Source organism: Ovis canadensis, chromosome 23 (genome assembly GCF_042477335.2).
Source record: "Ovis canadensis isolate MfBH-ARS-UI-01 breed Bighorn chromosome 23, ARS-UI_OviCan_v2, whole genome shotgun sequence".
NCBI classification, from domain to species: domain Eukaryota; kingdom Metazoa; phylum Chordata; class Mammalia; order Artiodactyla; family Bovidae; genus Ovis; species Ovis canadensis.
Genome location: NC_091267.1, coordinates 16,287,778 through 16,306,199, shown reverse-complemented (window position 1 = coordinate 16,306,199; position 18,422 = coordinate 16,287,778). Strand labels below are relative to the sequence as shown.

Here is an 18,422-nt window from a genome sequence, read left to right as displayed (position 1 = left end):
CTGGGAGTCACCACCACACAGAAAGGTCTCGGGTCCTTTGCCTGCCTGGGCCTCACCTCTTCACATCGTGGGATTTCATTGCCTCTGCTCCCCATTTGGGCAGTAACTAAAGGAACCGGCCATTGAGAAACATGACCGACCAAGTGTGATGCTTCCCAAAGACCAAAGGGATGTTTTGCAGGGAGTTCCAACCTTCACAGCCTCCCACGCGTTTCCCCAAGAAAGAAATCAGGACATGCACAGCCTTCCTGAAAGTGAGGTCACTCCAATTGGGGGTAGAGATGTGGGGAGAGGCGCCTCCCTCCAAGGGAGCTGGATGCTGAGCCATCACTTAAGGCAGACCTCTGAGTCTCCAGGCCCACGTCAAGTGGGAAGTTTTCCCCCATCCTTTCAGGTCTTCTGATGGAAACCACTGGCCTAAGCACACACGTGCACATGCACACACAGTCACATGCACACACGTGCACATGTAAACACACATACACACGCACGTGTGTGCACACCTCTGACTTTACCGTCAGGTCCTAAAGATGGTGTCAATGCCTGTTTTCCCAGCACAAACCCCAACACTGGATCAGTGAGGGGAGTAGGTAAGTCTTCCAAACAGAGCACGAACAAGTGACAGCCTCCACAGGACCCTGGCCTTCGGGGAGGGAGCCCACCTGAACTGTTTTCAAAATAGATTCTTATATTGAATGAAATAAGGTTTTATTTTTTTCAAATGTGGCTTGCCAATTAGTTAGGAGCATTTTGTTTGACATTTATTCCACAATCTCAGGAGCCACAGAATCCTTACAAACAGATTTAGAAATTGGGGACCAAGGGTTTGGGGTAATAAAGAGCCTTTTCGTTGAGTGTAAAATAATCTCTAGGTAAAGTGTGCTAAGATGATGAAATGATTGAACGTGGCGAGTAATAGTGAAACTCTTGCAAACCTGACGATCTTTTCTCAACTCAGCCAAAGACCTGCTGTCCTAACACTTTATCCAGCAGCTACTAATGCGTCATTATAAGATAACAGCTGAGGTTGATCGTTTCATCAGGCATGAATTCCTGTGTGTGGAGGCAGCTGCATTTGTGTGATGGAGCCAGTATCACCCGTAACACAGTGAAGGTGCTGCTTGGTTGGGAGATGGGTGTGGCTGGACTGACTCCTTGAAACACACATTCATTTATTGAGCTTTTACTCAGCGTTACTCTTCCACTAATTTGACTTTTCTCCACGAGAGCATCCCAATCTCTCTCTCTAGTCCAAGCCTGTTAACTCTCCCCTCAGTGGGTAGATGGCAGATGCTGTGTGTGAGGGGGTCCATTCAGGATGCCCCAGCTGTGAGCACAGGTCTCTCCCAGTCAGAGGGGACCTCCTCCACTTTCCTTTCATTTTCTTCTCTATTTTTATTCTTTTAGAGAATTTTGTCCTGTTACCTCTTTTTGCTCCTGACCTTCTCTGATGAATCCATTGACTGCACATCTCAGCTTTAAGACAATCAGTGGGATTTGTTCATCCAAATTTTTTGGTTTAAACAAAAAAGAAAAGAAAATTAAAGAAAGTTCCATCAGAAATGGAAGAGAAGATGAGACCCCAAGCTCATAACCATTGCAGTTCAATGCAGGTTGGTCAGTGACCTGGGAAGGGACATTCTAGCAGTGAAAAGTACTTTTAGGCCACCGGAAAATAGAGCCACAGACAAAATCTCATAGAAACAGGAAAAGTAGAGTTTTGATTCTTGAATACTGAATACTTGTAACTCTTGAAATCTGAGTACAATTACTTCCTGAAAGAGCTCAAAAAAGGCATTAACCATTCCCTTTTCAGTCATGATATTGAACAGGGTCCCCAGCGCCCCCGTACAGCTGGTCCCACTAGCTTGAATGATCTAAGCCAGCATAAATCCTGGCACACTTCCACCATGTTAAGTGGCCAGTGCTTGGCACTGATGCTTAAACATCCTGCGATCGGAGGTAGAACTGAAGGTGTCTTTGACTTGCGGGCGCTCCTCCGTTCCTCCTTCCTCATTCTCTTTCTTCCATGCTCTGTTTCATTGCATGTTGCAGGTTTTCCCTGCAATCTTCACAACTCTAATTATCTTGGAGTCAAATGTTGCAGAAACCAGGATCCTGAGTGTAGGTCAAAAAATAGTTGAAAATGTCCAAGAAAGGCTCTTCAAGGAAAGCGGTGAGTCCAAGTCAACCTTGATCTCACCAGACTGTCTCTTCACCCCTGAGAGAAGAAAGGGGATGCCCTGAGTGACACATATGGACCACGTGCCATCCTATGACATGACAGTCAGCTCTGGACAGATCAAGCTGGAGGAGTCTGTGAATACGTAGAGCATCAGTTCATGTGTCTTAGCGTTCATGATGCACCTTCCGTGTGATTGGAGAAGGGAGCGGCTACCCACTCCAGTATTCTGGCCTGGAGAATCTCATGGACAGAGGAGCCTGGTGGGCTACGGTCCACGGGGTTGCAAAGAGTCTGATATGACTGAGTGACTTTCACTTTCACTTTCTGTGTGATGATCACTGTGTTTATGGAGCTACATGAAAGAAAGAAGCTGTGTATCACTACATACCTTCTAAGCATTTTAGTCATGGTAACAAGTTATGGACTAAAATAACATTGCACAGTAGCATATTAATGTCCCCATAGAAGTATGAGTGAAGCTCTTGAACATTCTCAGGAGAAAACGGTAGGATCTAACTATAGGAATGGGAAGTCTTCCAGAAGGAATGGATTTTCCCCCAGAAGATGATATTTCAAGAATTATTAAGGACTCAATAAGAGTTTGTTTCAAAGCCATGGAAATACTGCCTATAAAGCCCATAAAGAGGTGAGGTTTGGGTGTATGTGGGAAACATTCAGTCACCTCCCTGAGATAGTTCACATATAGAATGATGGTGAGGACACAGATTCTGTCCATGGGGCATTCGAGGCTGATATCACACATGAGGAATTTAAAAAATTGTTTAATACAGTGTTCAAAGTGCTATATTAGAGATACTCACAAAGGGTACAGAACAGTGGGTCAGAAAAAGCCATAAAGACGGATCATGAAAAACACACATGATTTTTACCAACCCAGAAGTGATTACAGGCATGGCAAGAGTTTATACAGAGATTCAGAGATGAGAAACACACATCCTGTTGAGCAAATCACAGGTTTTGTTGTCCAGAGCACCGAGGACAGGAGAGAGCCAGGAGGGCCCAGATGCCTGGAAGCCCAGGAAATCAGGTCAAGGTTAGACTGGGAAGGACCTTTAATGCCAAAAACAAAGAGAACTTGAATTTATTTACTAGACAACAAAGCCTTCTAAGCAAGGAAAAGAATCACAGAAAAATTCACAAGCAAATACCTTTCTTCTTCAGCCAAAATGAAACACAGAACCTTCTTTTACTATCCTGATGGCTCAGATGGTAAAGAATCCACCTGCAATGTGGGAGATCTGGGTTTAATTCCTGGGTTGGAAAGGTCTCCTGGAGAAGGGAATGGCAACCCACTCCAGTATTCTTGCCTGGGAAACCCCATGGATGGAGAAGCCTGGTGAGCTACAGTCCACGGGGTCACAAAGAGTTGGACGTGACTGAGTGACTTCACTTTCACTTTCTTCACTTTCATTGTGACTGCAGCCATGAAATTAAAAGATGCTTGCTCCTTGGAATGGAAGCTAAGACAAACATAGATGGCATATTAAAAAGCAGAGACATCGTTTTGCCAATAAAAGTCCATATAGTCAAAGCTATGGTTTTCCCAGTAGTCATATGCAGATATGAGAGTGGACCATAAAGAATGCTGAGCACCAAACGATTGATGCTTTCCAACTGTGGTGCTGGAGAAGACTTTGAGACTCCCTTTGACTGCAAGGAGATCAAACCAGTCAATCCTAAAGGAAATGAATCCTGGATATTCATTGTAAGGACTGATGCTGAAGCTGAAGCTCCAATACTTTGGCCACCTGATGCGAAGAACTGACTGATTGGAAAAGACCCTGATGCTGGGAAAAATTGAAAGCAGGAGGAGAAGGGGAGCGACAGGGATGGTTGGATAGAATCACCAACTCAATGGATACGACTTTGAGCAAATTCTGGGAGATAGTGGAGGACAGAGGAGCCTGGCATGCTGCATGGGGCTATAAAGAAAGGGACAAGACTTAGCAACTGAAAAACAAGATAACCACAAATAGACAAAACATGAATCTCAGTAATTTGGTTTATAAAGTAAGTTTGAAGTTTTTGATCATAATCAAGTACAGGATCTTAGGGTTTTAAGATCCACAAGGGCGTGGATGTCTGTGTCTGTATATCATCAGGCCTCGGCAATTTAACGAATATTTGTGGGGAAAGTGAGGAATATATCTGATAAGTAAATGAAACAATGAAAATGACCCCAGAATAATTCTAATATTTACGAAAGGTGGAACAACTGTGGGGAAGATCAGTGCTTTTCTGGATGGCCAGCCTCTGAAGGCAAAGACAGCATGGCATGGCCTTCTAGAGATGCAGGGGCAGCGGTTCTACGAGCCGCCTCTCCCTCTGGGAGCTCAGTAACTAGCAATGATATTAATAAAAGGAAAACATCAAGAAGTCAGAGAAAAACAATAGAGGCTATTCCTAGTGAATACACGTCTTGAGGGCTTTCAACAAGTCTTCACATATTCGCTGGCTTCCCTGGTGGCTCAGGTGGTAAAGAATCCACCTGCAATGCAGGAGACCCAGGTTTGGGAAGATTGGGAAGATCCCCTGGAGAAGGAAAGGGCAACCCACTCCAGGACTCTTGCCTAATTCCATGGACAGAGGAGCCTGGCGAGCTACAGTCCATGGGGTTGCAAAGAGTCAGACATGACTGAATGACCAACACTTTCACAACGCTCTCACACAACTAGTAGGTGAGAGTGATGTTGTAACTGACGAAAATAAGAACACCGAATGTATTCATCTGGGTTCCCTGATAAGAAGGGCACTAGAAGAGATAACCACAAATGCTCCACGGTAGAATATATACAGAGTAGCTAATGAATACCTTCAGCAGAAGCAATATGTAAATACACATAATTCTTGCAAAGAACAATGTAGTATCTCTTATTCTCTGCTTAAACATATCAGTGACCTCTTTGAAGCTAGGACGAGCTACTCGGTATCTTAGCAGAATGAACTAGGAGGCTCATAGGCACTTGATGCGCGAATGATACACGCAGATGAATGAACATATACAGATGCATCTTCTGGGGTCTGCAACCATACCTGCCTCCAGGGAGAAAGGTGTTGCAGTCCACCTGACCACCTGCTTCTGTCACCTGGGGGGCCTCAGGAGACCGTCCTTTCTTGGAACCCATCTTACATGTCACCATTAGGACGGTAAGGTGTTTTGTTTTTTTTTTTTAACTTTACCATTATTTTTTTTTTCATTTTTACTGTTTGTGGTTTGCCAGCGTGCCCATAAAAACAAGAGCCAAATGGTTTTGGGGGGAGTCAGCATGTGACAGGGCCAACTGCACCAGCGCCTCCCTAAGCACTCCACCAGGGCCGTGCGTTGTGTGGGCCACACCTCAAGGCTGCTCTGTGATGGGCTCCTCCGCAAGGTGTGGACTGCCGGCTGGGGCGACAGGCCAAAGCCCCCCTCGGTGGGAGGAGGCGAGCCTGTGTCCACACTGCTTCTGGATGAGGTCACAGAGGCGACGCTGATCAACACTGAGCTTTCACCTGGCTCTCGCCCCACCGGGTAAAGCCACAGGGCGGCACTGGGTCCAGTGGTTCGAACACCTGAGAGGGCCTGGCGGTCTGCACACTTAAGAACAAATTTCATGCTGGTAAACCCTGCCCTTTGGTATCAGAAGCATGGTCTAACTCTCCAAGGCTGTTTTGCCTCCTGCCTTTCCCCCGCTGAGAAAGCAAAGCCGGCTTGGGTCCTATACGTCCTGGTGGCCAATCCATTGTGTGCCGCGAGCGCTCTTTAACCTGAAACTTTCCTCTTACCATTTCCAGGACAGAATCATTTCATCTGCAATAATTTTCCATCGGAGGCTGGGGAGAAGAGGCTGCTGGAGCTTTACCTGCTGTTCCAACCAGGCACAGTCGAGAGAGACCATTTTTCTTTGTGTTTGAAACCAACAGGAGGACGAAAAGGCCCCATAAATACAGCCAATCAGGAGTATTTTATATCTCTTGCTGCAATGAGAAAACCCACCTGTAACAAAATAGAAGAGGGATGCAAGGAAATCAGGAGAGAAAAAAAAAAGAAGAAAAGGAAGAAAGATTTAGGGAAAAAAGGCAGCAAGGTTCATCCTTCATGTTGAAATGCTCCTGTGGTTTATAGCAAAATAGTGCTTTCGAGTGTCAGGGCTATTAGTCAGGGGTTAAATGTCGCTCCGATCACAGCCGTCATGAACAGGGAAGTGTGTGCATGTGTGCGTGTGTTTGTGTGTGTGTGTGTGTGTGCACAGACTGGAATGATGCTCTTCTATGCATTTCAGACTGAGCCAGGCTGGCCAGGAGATGGCCTGCCACTCTGTTGCTCCGATCACAGCCATCATGAACTGGGAAGTGTGTGCCTGTGTGTGTGTGCGCGTGTGTGCATGTGTGTGTGTGCACAGACCAGAATGCTGCTTTCTTATACATTTCAAACGGAGCCAGGCTGGCCAGGAGATGGCCTGCCGCACGATTTTTAAATTATCTCCGTGCGCGCTCTGCTTGTTTTGGAAACGCTCTAAATAAAAATAATGGACTGTCTTTTAATAAGTCTCATTGTGAGGATTCCACATATCAAACCACACCGAGCAGCTTGGAGGCAAACATCGGGCGTGTGTGATCTCGCTGGAAGAGAGACAAATGGGGCTGTGGGCAGCTCCATCCAGGGGCCGCTGACAGGGGAACGGCATCCGCCAACCGGCGCATCTGTCAGGACGCGGGGTATTGGCACCTGTCACACAATTTCTGCCATGACTTTTAATAAAGCCGCCTTCCCTTAGGTAAAATTGGAACTTGACTGTAATATTAGCTGCAAGCCCGTCTTGTTTTCCCCTTCAGAGCGCTTTTGTACGTGAGGCGCTTCAAATGGGTCTCAAAGCTGAAGCATGGTGTTTACCAGCACCTGCCCTGCGCCCAGAACTCAGGGTTTGAAAACGATGTTGCATCGAGTTTTTCCTTTCCTTTCTTTCGTTTGCAAAATGTCTGCTTTGGCCAAGGGATGCTGGTTTCCCTATTTATTTTCATATCACTCTCCCTCCTCCCACCTCCATCTCTTTCGCCAACCCTCTCTGGGCTGTTGTTTGAGTGAATTTAGCCCGGGGACGTATGTATATCATAAAAACCGGGTTGGGATTTGTTGGCTGTCAGTCAATAAATCAGTCAGAGTTTAATTACCAAGCAAGTGATGGGCTGCGGTGACAGGCACCAGTGCTGGTGGAGAGCATTTCTTTGGGAGCAATCACGATGAAAAACCCTAAAAATGAGGTTACTCTGTGAGTGTGTGTGTATGTACGTGGAGAGAGACAGACAGACACACGGACAGGAGAAGTCTAAGAGGCAAGGTAGTGAAGCAAAAACTTAAGGGTACATAAACCAAAGTGAAATGAAAAGAAAGAACTCTGTAATTGCAATCAACCCTCCAAACTTTGTGTTCTAAAACAAAGTATTAGGAGTCATTTTAATACAGTGCTCTTCAGGAAAAGCCTTCCACGTTGTGCCGGAAACATTGCTAGTTGAGTGTTACTTGATTTCTGTACTAACACATGCTAATTTTACCTCTTAGTGCAGCACACAGACATGTTTTCTTTGTGATCTGTTGAATTTAAAAACGCCTTCAAACTGGAAATCTCAAACCACCGCCCCCGCCCCCCAGAAAATCAGAAAATTATGTCTTAAATGCTGTTTCACAAAGTGGGAGTCAAGTGGGTTTTCTCCCTTTTTTAACACTGGTCTTATTTAACATCCCCTAATTACCAATTTGTTCCTATCCTTCACCTTTCACCCCGATTGCAGACTAGGTGACCCTGAAACACAGATTCCAGATTGTTTTTATTCTTTTTTTTCCCGAAGGCAATTCGCACTCAACCTGGATTTTATTTTTGACGAGTTCTAAGAAATGCCATTTTATATTTGTTATGTGTCACGAGACTGTACGCGGAGACACCGTGGGATGCTTTGACTGAAAAAATGTCTATTTTCTTCTAACTGTTCTCCAGTGGTATGTCTCAGTTTGTTTCTGCAATCCTTTGGCCAGTTTTGGGAAGTGTAGGAACCTGTGAGTACAGGTAATATATCCACGACTCAGAGGAAGAACTCCTTGACTGGGAGCAGGGGAGGAAGGGAGAAGTCAAGCCGTCCCTGCAACCTAGGGCAGCGGAGGAGGCCTGGCACATGCGGTTCCCCTCCAGCATTTACATTACATTGGATTTTCCCAAGCTGGCCAGGATCTTATCCTCCTTCTTCAAATTCTTTTAGAATTATATCATTAGAAGGACGCAGCAATCATCAACCAAAGACAACAGGCTGGGATTCTGATAAGCTTATCACTAAGATTGAAGACAAAAGACCAGGCAGGACCAACCGGGAAGCTATGAAAAAAATCATACACACGACCAAAGCAAAATCAGCAGGCTTCTGGCTTTTGCCCATTCTTCTTTGTGAAGAAAATGTCTGGCAACGTGCCTAAAATCTTAGCAGCAACAGCAGCCACTCCTGCTTAAACTGCTATTCTAAAAGGCAAAACCAAAAAGCAAAACAAAACGAAAACCTGTTCCACCAGGCCAGAAGGTGGCCTGTGGCCGGAGCTCTGGAGACCTAAAAGCTGGAGCCGGACACCCCTGCCCCCACCTGCTCTGCGCTGAGTGCCCCCCAGGCCTCGGTTTACCTGGCAAGCAGCTCAAGTGCCAGCCCTCTCAGGGCTCAATAAATTTCTCTATGGTTCCAGTCTAGGTAGCAAGTGATCAATTTCAATAACCCTAAGAATGAGCAGGCTTTGTTTAAATGTCTGTTAAAACAAATTTTATGGCTGCGTCAGGGTTGTATCAGATAGCTCACCGTGTTCACATAGCCCATAAAACAAGTCACCAGGCTCCCCGAATATGTTGGGTTAAGAGAACCAGAATCTTTCACAGTCCTGCTCCTTGTTTTGAATGTCTCACCCCATTTTAAACAACCTTTAAGTCCCCAACTTAATAGGCCATTTTAACCAGAAGAAGTAGAATCAGAAGAAATAATAGTGGTATTGTCTAAGAGCAGAAAGGAAGATGTAACATCATAAGGAAGAAAAAAATAAACCAAATGCTGCTTTAAATGAGCCGGAAAGAGCTTCAATCCATACGGGCTGACATTTTGCAGTGTCAAAAAGCTGCCTGTGTTTTTGCCCCAACAGGATCCTTACCTGCCACAAAACAGTATTTAAAGCTAAGTCATGGAAAGCTAAAGCATGCAGACCCTATTAAAACAAATCTAAATATGTCCTCTACAGTGAAAAGACGGGCTGATCCCTCATTTAACCCCACCATTTCTTTTGAGTGCTATTTCCTTACAGTCTTCAAGTCAAAGAGAAAACAAACATTGAAATAGTTATTAAAGCGTATAGCTTTCCTCTGGTTCCAAGCAATCAATATTGCACAGAGATGTGGGATGGTGACTTTCTGAGCAACCTCTCATGGCTGTGATTGTTAACATCACCACTGCATTTCAGAACAGAGTAAAAATTAAACTCCGTCTTGATGGTATCCTATTTTTAACGGTCTCCAGGAAGGAGACTTTCACAAATAGAAAAGTATTCTATTATCATGCTCTGAAATCCTTCACCACTTTCATTCCAAAGTGCGGCTCCAGAAGCTCATTTCCTCTTAAATTCTTTTAAGAGAAAGAGGAAAGACCTCACTTACGTGCCATATGTCTAATTTTTACAGAACCGATCACCAAGGCAGGATCACTGAATTCACAGACTCATCCCTGACTTGTCAATGCTTCTGCACAGGCATGACGCCAATCATCTCTGCCCACGGCTCATCGTCAAGGACAGGTCACTGGGTCAAGTTGAGCGCAGAGGTGGCCAGGAAACCCGCTGGACCACAGCCCTGACGGCTACTGCTCCTCGGTAGCCTGGCGCCCCTGGCCTCGTGGTCAGCACGCGTGTTCTTTCCCTCACACGCAGAGCCACTCCCCCAAGCATGAGAGCTACACGTCTTGACTGCAGATCTCCTGCTCTCCCTCTTCTCCTGCTCTTGTTCTGAGCAAGCGAGGCAAGGCCCCTGCTTCAGACGGGCTCGCAACCTCATGGGGATAGACTGGACACAAACAAACACGTAAGCAAGAAAAACATCAGATGGCGATGAGTGCTCTGCAGAAAACCAACATTGTGGGGAGAGAAAGCTCCTAGGGCGTTCGGATCAGGAGAGATCTCTCTCAAGAGGTGATATTTCAGCAAAGGACTTAGATGAGTGAAGGTCGACGCAAGCACATTCCCAGCAAAGGGGGCAGCTTGGGGTCTGGGGATGTGAAATAAAGGCTGGAGTAATGAACAAGGGTGACGTGGCCAGAGGTGAGTGAGGACAGGTGGGTGGGAGGAAGACCACGTGTGCTCTTGGCCCCGTGGGGACCCTGGGCAGCAGTACATCTTCGAGGTCTAATGGGAAGCCGGGGGAGGGTTCTGGATGGAGACTGGGCGGCTTGATTCGAGCTGAACTATAAAAGGATCGTTCTAACATCTATTTAAGTGACCAAAAGTCGAAACAGGGAGGCCAGAGAGGAAGAGGACCCGTGGCGAAAGAGGGCTGGGTGGACAGCGGTGTACGATGAGAAGGGTAGGGACACGGCACGCACCTGGAAGTGGCATCAGCAGGAACGGCTGAAGGACATGGAGGAGCCTCAGCTCAGGGTGACCCGCTGCATCACGTGGCAAAGAGCACCGACATCCTGACGGCTTAGAAGTTCTTACAGCAACTCCTCCTTCAGATTCCACAATCACGGCAAGTCATTCTCCAGGCTGATGGAGACTCTCCACTTGGAAGCTGGCCGACAGCTCAATTTGGGCTACGAGAATTCAGAGACTCGTCCCTGACTTAGACGCGATACCAGTCATCTCTGCCCACAGCTCATGATCAAGGATGGGTCACTGGGTCGAGGGGATGGAGAAGTGGAACTAGTCTCTGTGGGAAAGAATAGAGGGAAACCGCTGACACCAAGCACTGGAGGTGTCAAGGACAATCCCAGCACTCTGGTTCTAGAGACGGACTCTGCTCCTGGTTCATAGATGCCGCTGCCGTTCTCAGCTGTGGGAAAACGCAGGTAGGCACCCTTCACTGTGCTTCTGGACATTCACCACCCACCTCATGGGGCATGTTCCGTCCTCTCCAGACCACAGCTGCCCTAGCTTGTCCTCTGGACCCAGACTGGCAAATATGACACACGCTTGGTGACATTACGACTGAATGAATAAACCAAGAATAAGAATAAATCATTAAGCCATTTGGTTGCCTTCCCAAGGGTGGCAAACAATGGCGCTTTCATGCTTCCTGTCTGATGTCATCCACATTTGAGTATCTATTGCAAGGGAGCTCCCCGGCTCGGGGGCTGACTCACGCCTGAGTCCTTGCAGCTGTATATCTCCCCAGGCCATCATTTGTCTGTCGTGAATTTCTGGGCTCCAACTCCTAACACCTTCCCAAGTTTTGGCAGCTTATTTGATTACCTACCCGGATGCCAGCTAAATTCTCCATATTTGAGTAAGATGCACTTCCAACTCCTGCTAAGGGACACTTCAGTCAGCTAAGGCATTTGGACTTTGTCCAACCAGCCGTGGCGGGCACTAACCGCTTTTGGAGTGGTAGACTAGCAGGAACTGCGCCCTAACCGAAAACTCCTGAGGGCAAGCTTTGTATCATGGGATCTAAACCTTCTCAGCGCTGATGAGAGTAGTGGGCATGTATACACACGCAATAGACGTGTGATGCACAAACTGCCATATGTACGGCCGAATGGATGACTGAATGAGGGTTACAAAGATGGATGTTGTGGCGGAGCAGGTTGAATTGGGGGAGGTACAAACTTGGGGCAAACAAACGCAGACAATGTTGGAAAAGTCTAGAGGAGAATTTATAAGACTCTCATAAGCGCTGACAAATGCCCAGATACTGGCTGTCTCAGTTCAGTGAGTTCCTGGCTGAAGATGAGCGATATTTAAAATTGCAACTCAATATTCCTTCTGGTGCAATGTCATTGCAACTTGTTATAAAGACACAGTGCAAGATTTAAAGAAATATCTTGTAAAAATTTGCATAGAGAGATAAATAAAATTCTCTCATCAGAATGACTAAAGCCTTGACTGCCTCTCCAAGAGTAACCTTGAATACCAACGCAATATAATTTGATTTCAGGTAAACATTCATTGAGTATAATGTTAAGTCAACAAAGCATATAGTTTTCAAAACCTTTTTTAATTTGTGATATAAATTTAGGTACCTGCTAAAGGGACCCCAACACCACTTTTGGTACATAGGAATGCTAAAATGTTATTTATTTTCTAGTACTGTATTAATATGGAGTTTACCTGCAAGAACAGAAACTTGGACTAGCTTAGGGGAATTTGTGTGCTGAAATGAACAAGCCATTAGGCAGGAAGGGGATTCCCAGGTGGTGCTAGCCATAAAGAATCCCCCTGTCAATGCAGGAAATGCAAAAGACTTGGGTTCAGTCCCTGAGTCAGAAAGATCGCCTGGTGTAGGGCAACCCGCTTTAGTATTCTTGCCTGGAAAAATCAATGGGCAGAGAAGCCTGGCCAGCTACAGTCTATGGAGTCACAAAGAGTTGAGCACGTCTGAGTGACCTAGCACACACACAAGGGAGGAATGCGATATCGTTGGGAAGATGGTGTGCACTTGATCTTGAGGGCCATTGAAATCAGGGACTCAAACACCAGCAAGCTTCCCTTCCCTCCCACTTCAGTCTGGTTCTTTCTCTATGTTACCTCTGTTCCTTTATAGTATTGCTACCTCCTCTCACACTAAGGAAGATATTGGTAGCCAGCAGCCCCAGACTCTCACCTCTCCACCCCAGTTCAGTTCAGTCGCTCAGTCGTGTCCAACTCTTTTCAACCCCATGGACTGCAGCACGCCAGGCCTCCCTGTCCATCACCAACTCCCGGGTTTACTCAAACTCATGTCCATTGAGTCAGTGATGCCATCCAACCATCTCATCCTCTGTTGTCCCCTTCTCCTCCTGCCTTCAATCTTTCCCAGCATCAGGGTCTTTTCAAATGAGCCAGTTCTTCTCATCAGGTGGCCAAAGTATTGGAGTTTCAGCTTCAGTACTGGTTCTTCCAATGAATATTCAGGACTGATTTTCCATTAGGATGGACTGGTTGGATCTCCTTGCAATCCAAGGGACTCTCAAGACTCTTCTCCAACACCACAGTTCAAAAGCTTCAGTTCTTCAGAGCTCAGCTTTCTTTACAGTCCAACTCTCACATCCATACACGACTACCGGAAAGACCATAGCTTTGTTGGCAAAGTAATATCTCTGCATTTTAATATGCTGTCTAGGTTGGTCATAACTTTTCTTCCAAGGAGTAAGTGTCTTTTAGTTGCATGGCTGCAGTCACCATCTGCAGTGATTTTGGAGCCCAAGAAAATAAAAGTCTGACACTGTTTCCACTGTTTCCCCATCTATTTGCCATGAAGTGATGGGACCAGATGCCATGATCTTAGTTTTCCGAATGTTGAGCTTTAAGCCAACTTTTTCACTCTCCTCTTTCACTTTCATCAAGAGGCTTTTTAGTTCCTCTTCACTTTCATTAAGAGGCTCTTTAGTTCTTCTTCACTTTCTTCCATAAGGGTGGTGTCATCTGCATATCTGAGGTTATTGATATTTCTCCTGGCAATCTTGATCTGAGCTTGTGCTTCTTCTAGCCCAGCGTTTCTCATGATGTACTCTGCATAGAAGTTAAATAAGCAGGGTGACAATATACAACCTTGACGTACTCCTTTTCCCAATTTGGAACCAGTCTGTTGTTCCATGTCCAGTTCTAACTGTTGCTTCCTGACCTGCAAACAGATTGCTCAAGAGGCAGGTCAGGTGGTCTGGTATTCCCATCTCTCTCAGAATTTTCCACAGTTTATTGTGATCCACACAGTCAAAGGCTTTGGTATAGTCAATAAAGCAGAAGTAGATGTTTTTTTCCTGGAGCTCTCTTGCTTTTTTTGATGTTCCACCTGAGTTCCTCCACCCCAAGAGGAACTCAGTTTCTTCTCCATGCTCTGACTGGGTGACAAAGCAAGATGCCAGTCCTGCATTGCCTCAAAAGGTAAGGGAATATGACTGACAGGTTTCCCAGAAACCACAGGGTGGGGGTCTCAGTCAGTGGGTGAGAACAGGAGGGTGTATTAGTATGCTCACCAACTGGGCAGCTTAGACAACAGGGGTGTATACAGTCATGGTTTTGGAGTCTGGAAGTCCAGGGTCTAGTGAGTCTCCAGGAGAATTTATTCCAGGTCCCTCTCTCTCCTGCTTGCTTCTGATTTTCTGGCAATTTCCGGTATTCTTTGGCTTGTAGAGGCATAGTCTCAAAACCGTTCAACTTCAGCTTCTTCAGCGTTACTGGTTGGGGCATAGACTTGGATAACTGTGATGTTGAATGGTTTGCCTTGGAGATGAACAGAGATCATTCTGTCGTTTTTGAGATTGCATCCAAGTACTGCATTTCGGACTCTCTTGTTGACCATGATGGCTACTCCATTTCTTCTGAGGGATTCCTGCCCGCAGTAGTAGATATAATGGTCATCTGAGTTAAATTCACCCATTCCAGTCCATTTTAGTTTGCTGATTCCTAGAATGTCGACGTTCACCCTTGCCATTTCTTGTTTGACCACTTCCAATTTGCCTTGATTCATGGACCTGACATTCCAGGTTCCTATGCAATATTGCTCTTTACAGCATTGGACCTTGCTTCTATCACCAGTCACATCCACAACTGGGTATTGTTTTTGCTTTGGCTCCATCCCTTCATTCTTTCTGGAGTTATTTCTCCACTGATCTCCAGTAGCATATTGGGCACCTAATGACCTGGGGAGTTCCTCTTTTGGTATCCTATCATTTTGCCTTTTCATACTGTTCATGGGGTTCTCAGGGCAAGAATACTGAAGTGGCTTGCCATTCCCTTCTCCAGTGGACCACATTCTGTCAGACCTCTCCACCATGACCCGCCCATCTTGGATTGCCCTGCGGGCATGGCTTGGTTTCATTGAGTTAGACAAGGCTGTGGTCCTAGTGTGATTAGATTGACTAGTTTTCTGTGAGTATGGTTTCAGTGTGTCTGCCCTCTGATGCCCTCTTGCAACACCTACCATCTTACTTGGGTTTCTCTTACCTTGGGCATGGGGTATCTTTTCATGGCTGCTCCAGCAAAGCACAGCCGCTGCTCCTTACCTTGGATGAGGGGTATCTCCTTACCGCCGCGGTTCCTGGCCTTCAATGTGGGATAGCTCCCCTAGGCCCTCCTGCGCCTGCGCAGCCACCGCTCCTCGGGATGCTCCTCCCGGCCACCGGCCCTGGCCTCAGGCGTGGGTGGCTCCTCAGGGTCACCGCCCCTGGCCTTGGGCACGAGGTGGCTTCTCCTGGCCGCCCCTGACCTCGGATGCGGGGTAGCTCCTCTCAGCTGTTCCTGCGCCGTCGCAGCCTGGCACTGTAGGCCGCTGCCCTGACCTCGGACCTGGGGTAGCTCCTCTCGCTCGCAGCCGCCAGCGCTTAGTGCGCCGGCTCTTGCAACGCTGCCCAATTCTCCCCTTCCTTTAAGGACCCCAGTCATGTTGGATAGGGCTTCCCAGGTGGCATGACTGGTGAAGAACCGGCTTGCCAATGCAAGGGACACAAGAGATGTGGTTTTAATCTCTGAGTTGGGAAGATCCCCTGGAGGAGGGCACAGCAACCTACCCTAACATTCTTGCCTGGATAATTCCATGCCCAGAAGAGCTACAGTCCACAGGGCTGCAAAGAATCAGGCATGACTGAAGGGACTTTGCACACACCCATGTTGGATTAGGCCCACCCACATGACCTTTTTTAAACTTGAAGACTTTAAAGACTTGTCTTCAAATAAAGTCCCACTGTGAGGTATTGGGAGTTAGGCCCCCACCATATTCTTTTCACCGGACATAATTCAACCCATTATACAGGGTGATGGACAATTCCGCTAAACAAAATATATCAACTTGTTGAGAATTAGTACCACTCAAGTTACTTTGTTTTATAAAACCCTCTTTCAGTGGTTAATTTCTTGTGTTCTTCATTACATTATTACTTATATCTCAGGACTTTTTTTTTAACCAAAGTTAACCCTGTCAATTTGCATTTAAATCTAGCAACACAAGTATAAGCAACCTTACTTTTGTTGGCTCCTCCCAAATAATGTCATTACCCATTTTTGGCAAACCTATGAAAAATCAGCATATATTATAAATATGTGTTATTTAGAACTTTTTCAATTGAATTAGTTTTTCATGAGAGTATTTCTCAAAGTTCCTTTTAAGAAATTGGTTATTTCCCCTTCTACCTATGAAAACAATTCTCAATAAATGTTTTTTCGACTGTATAAATCTGTAGTATGCCAGGTTAAAGCTGCTTTATAAATTGTGGTTATCTAATACTGAATCACCTTTCCAACATTAGCCTTCCACATTATAGCACAATTTGTATTAAAGAAAGAGGTATTATTCATCATTATCATTTGTGAAGGGCAGAAAATTTTGTTTTCCTATGAAAACGTATCACCATCAAGAACTGATCTAAAATTTTGTCTTAAAGTGAAAGTGTTATTCACTCTGTTGTGTCTGACTCTGTGATCTCATAAACTGTAGCCCGCCAGGCTCCTCTGTCCATGGATTCTCCAAGCAAGACTGGAGTGGGTTGTCATTCCCTTTTCCAGGGGATCTTGCTGACCCAGGGGTCGAACCTGGGTCTCCTGCATTGCAGGCAGATTGGTTACCAACTGAGCCACAGAGTGTCATCGTTAATAATGGTAAATGAAAAGTAACCTTTAAAACTTAACACAAATTTTTTTAATTTAAATAAAAATATGCAAAAAAAATCAAAGAAATACACAAATAATGTCACGTGCTGGCCCTCATGTGAGCCGTTGGGGAGACCTGCTGGGTCCAGGAAGAGAAGGAACTCCCGGAGGCCCTGCTCACCTGTTCTGTCCTCCAGGAAAGTCCATATCAATGGGCCTCTATTTGGGAAAGGCTATGATGGCCTCCAGCGGCGTCTGCTGCTTGCACGCACATAAACACGGACGTGTCTTTCCTTTCTTCTGTGAGTGACAGAGGAAGAAAGTGCGTTCTGGATGTGCTGACATCAATATATTGTTACAATATGAGTAACAAGACAGCCCACTGACAGATGGGCACTTCCATTTATAACACTAGCTCAGAGTCCTCTTTTTTCCACACTCGGAGGATGAGGTGCACGCCGTGTGCTGGGAGAAACCTGGGGAACTGAGGCTTTAGCAGTGACACATGATGACCTCGGATGTTCCCTGAGCTTGTGCCCACCTGGTCTGGTCCCAGCATCGGGGCCGGCGGCTCGCTCCCTCCTGCAGGCTTGCCCAGTCTTAGTTCCCACTGGAATCAGGGCAAACCCGCCCCTCCCACGTCCTCATGGCACTGATGCCCACAGAGAAAGGCCACCAACTCAGGAGAAGGCTGCCAGGTTCCTGAGAAGCCAGCCCCAAAGAAGTGGAACTTAAGATTTTCTAACAGTTCATTTCTTTCTTCCTTTTCCTGTCTGTTTTGCTTCCATCTCAGTGTCAGACAAAAACCCACCTCTTGTTTTACATCACTTCAGCTGGAATTTCATCAGATCCAGCGCTGGATATGAGCACAGGCTTTCCGCTCCTCCCAGTCCCCTCCTGCAGGTACATAAACATCAAAGCGGGTTCAGTGGGTGGTGGGGAGGCCCACCAGGTTCTCCTGATCCACACATATAATCACTCTGCCCCCAAAAGAAGCGGCTTCTCCAAGCAGCAAAGCACCCCTGACCTGGGAGCACACAAAGTCAGATGTTTTCGCAACAGTTTTCCCAGCAACAATTCACAGATCAAAAGGTCAGAGTCTGGCAGCCCCACTCTGGCAAAGGCACGCCTGTTTATGAGGACACTTAGTGTGGATTTAGTAAGTTCACTGCAAAGCTCCAGAGGTGCCTGTCTCTTTAAATCCATCTACCCCCAAGTGAAATTTGTGGCCCTGATGAATGGCAGAGCAGAGTCATCCATAAAAGGGCAGAGGAAAATCACATTCATTTGCATACAGTAATTATTCTGTGAATCAGGCCACCTTTATTGCCGGCAGAAAATCTACTGTCAGCATCACTCGATAGATCACGTTTGAAAATCTAACAGCTGAGGAAAGTAATTGTTCGGGATCCATGCGGTCCAGCACTCCTGTCGCCAGCACGTCAATGA

The 18,422-nt window shown here is 46.2% G+C and overlaps 1 long non-coding RNA gene across 1 annotated transcript; it reads right to left on the bottom strand.

The window, feature by feature from the left end:
• Window positions 1–5,361: 5,361 nt before the first annotated feature.
• Window positions 5,362–18,068, bottom strand: LOC138428190 (uncharacterized). Its single transcript, XR_011252321.1, has 4 exons — window positions 17,785–18,068; window positions 17,155–17,273; window positions 10,796–11,121; window positions 5,362–6,182 (listed from the first exon to the last, which is right to left on the bottom strand). It is a non-coding gene; the product is annotated as an uncharacterized lncRNA (long non-coding RNA).
• Between the last annotated feature and the right edge of the window lie 354 nt (window positions 18,069–18,422).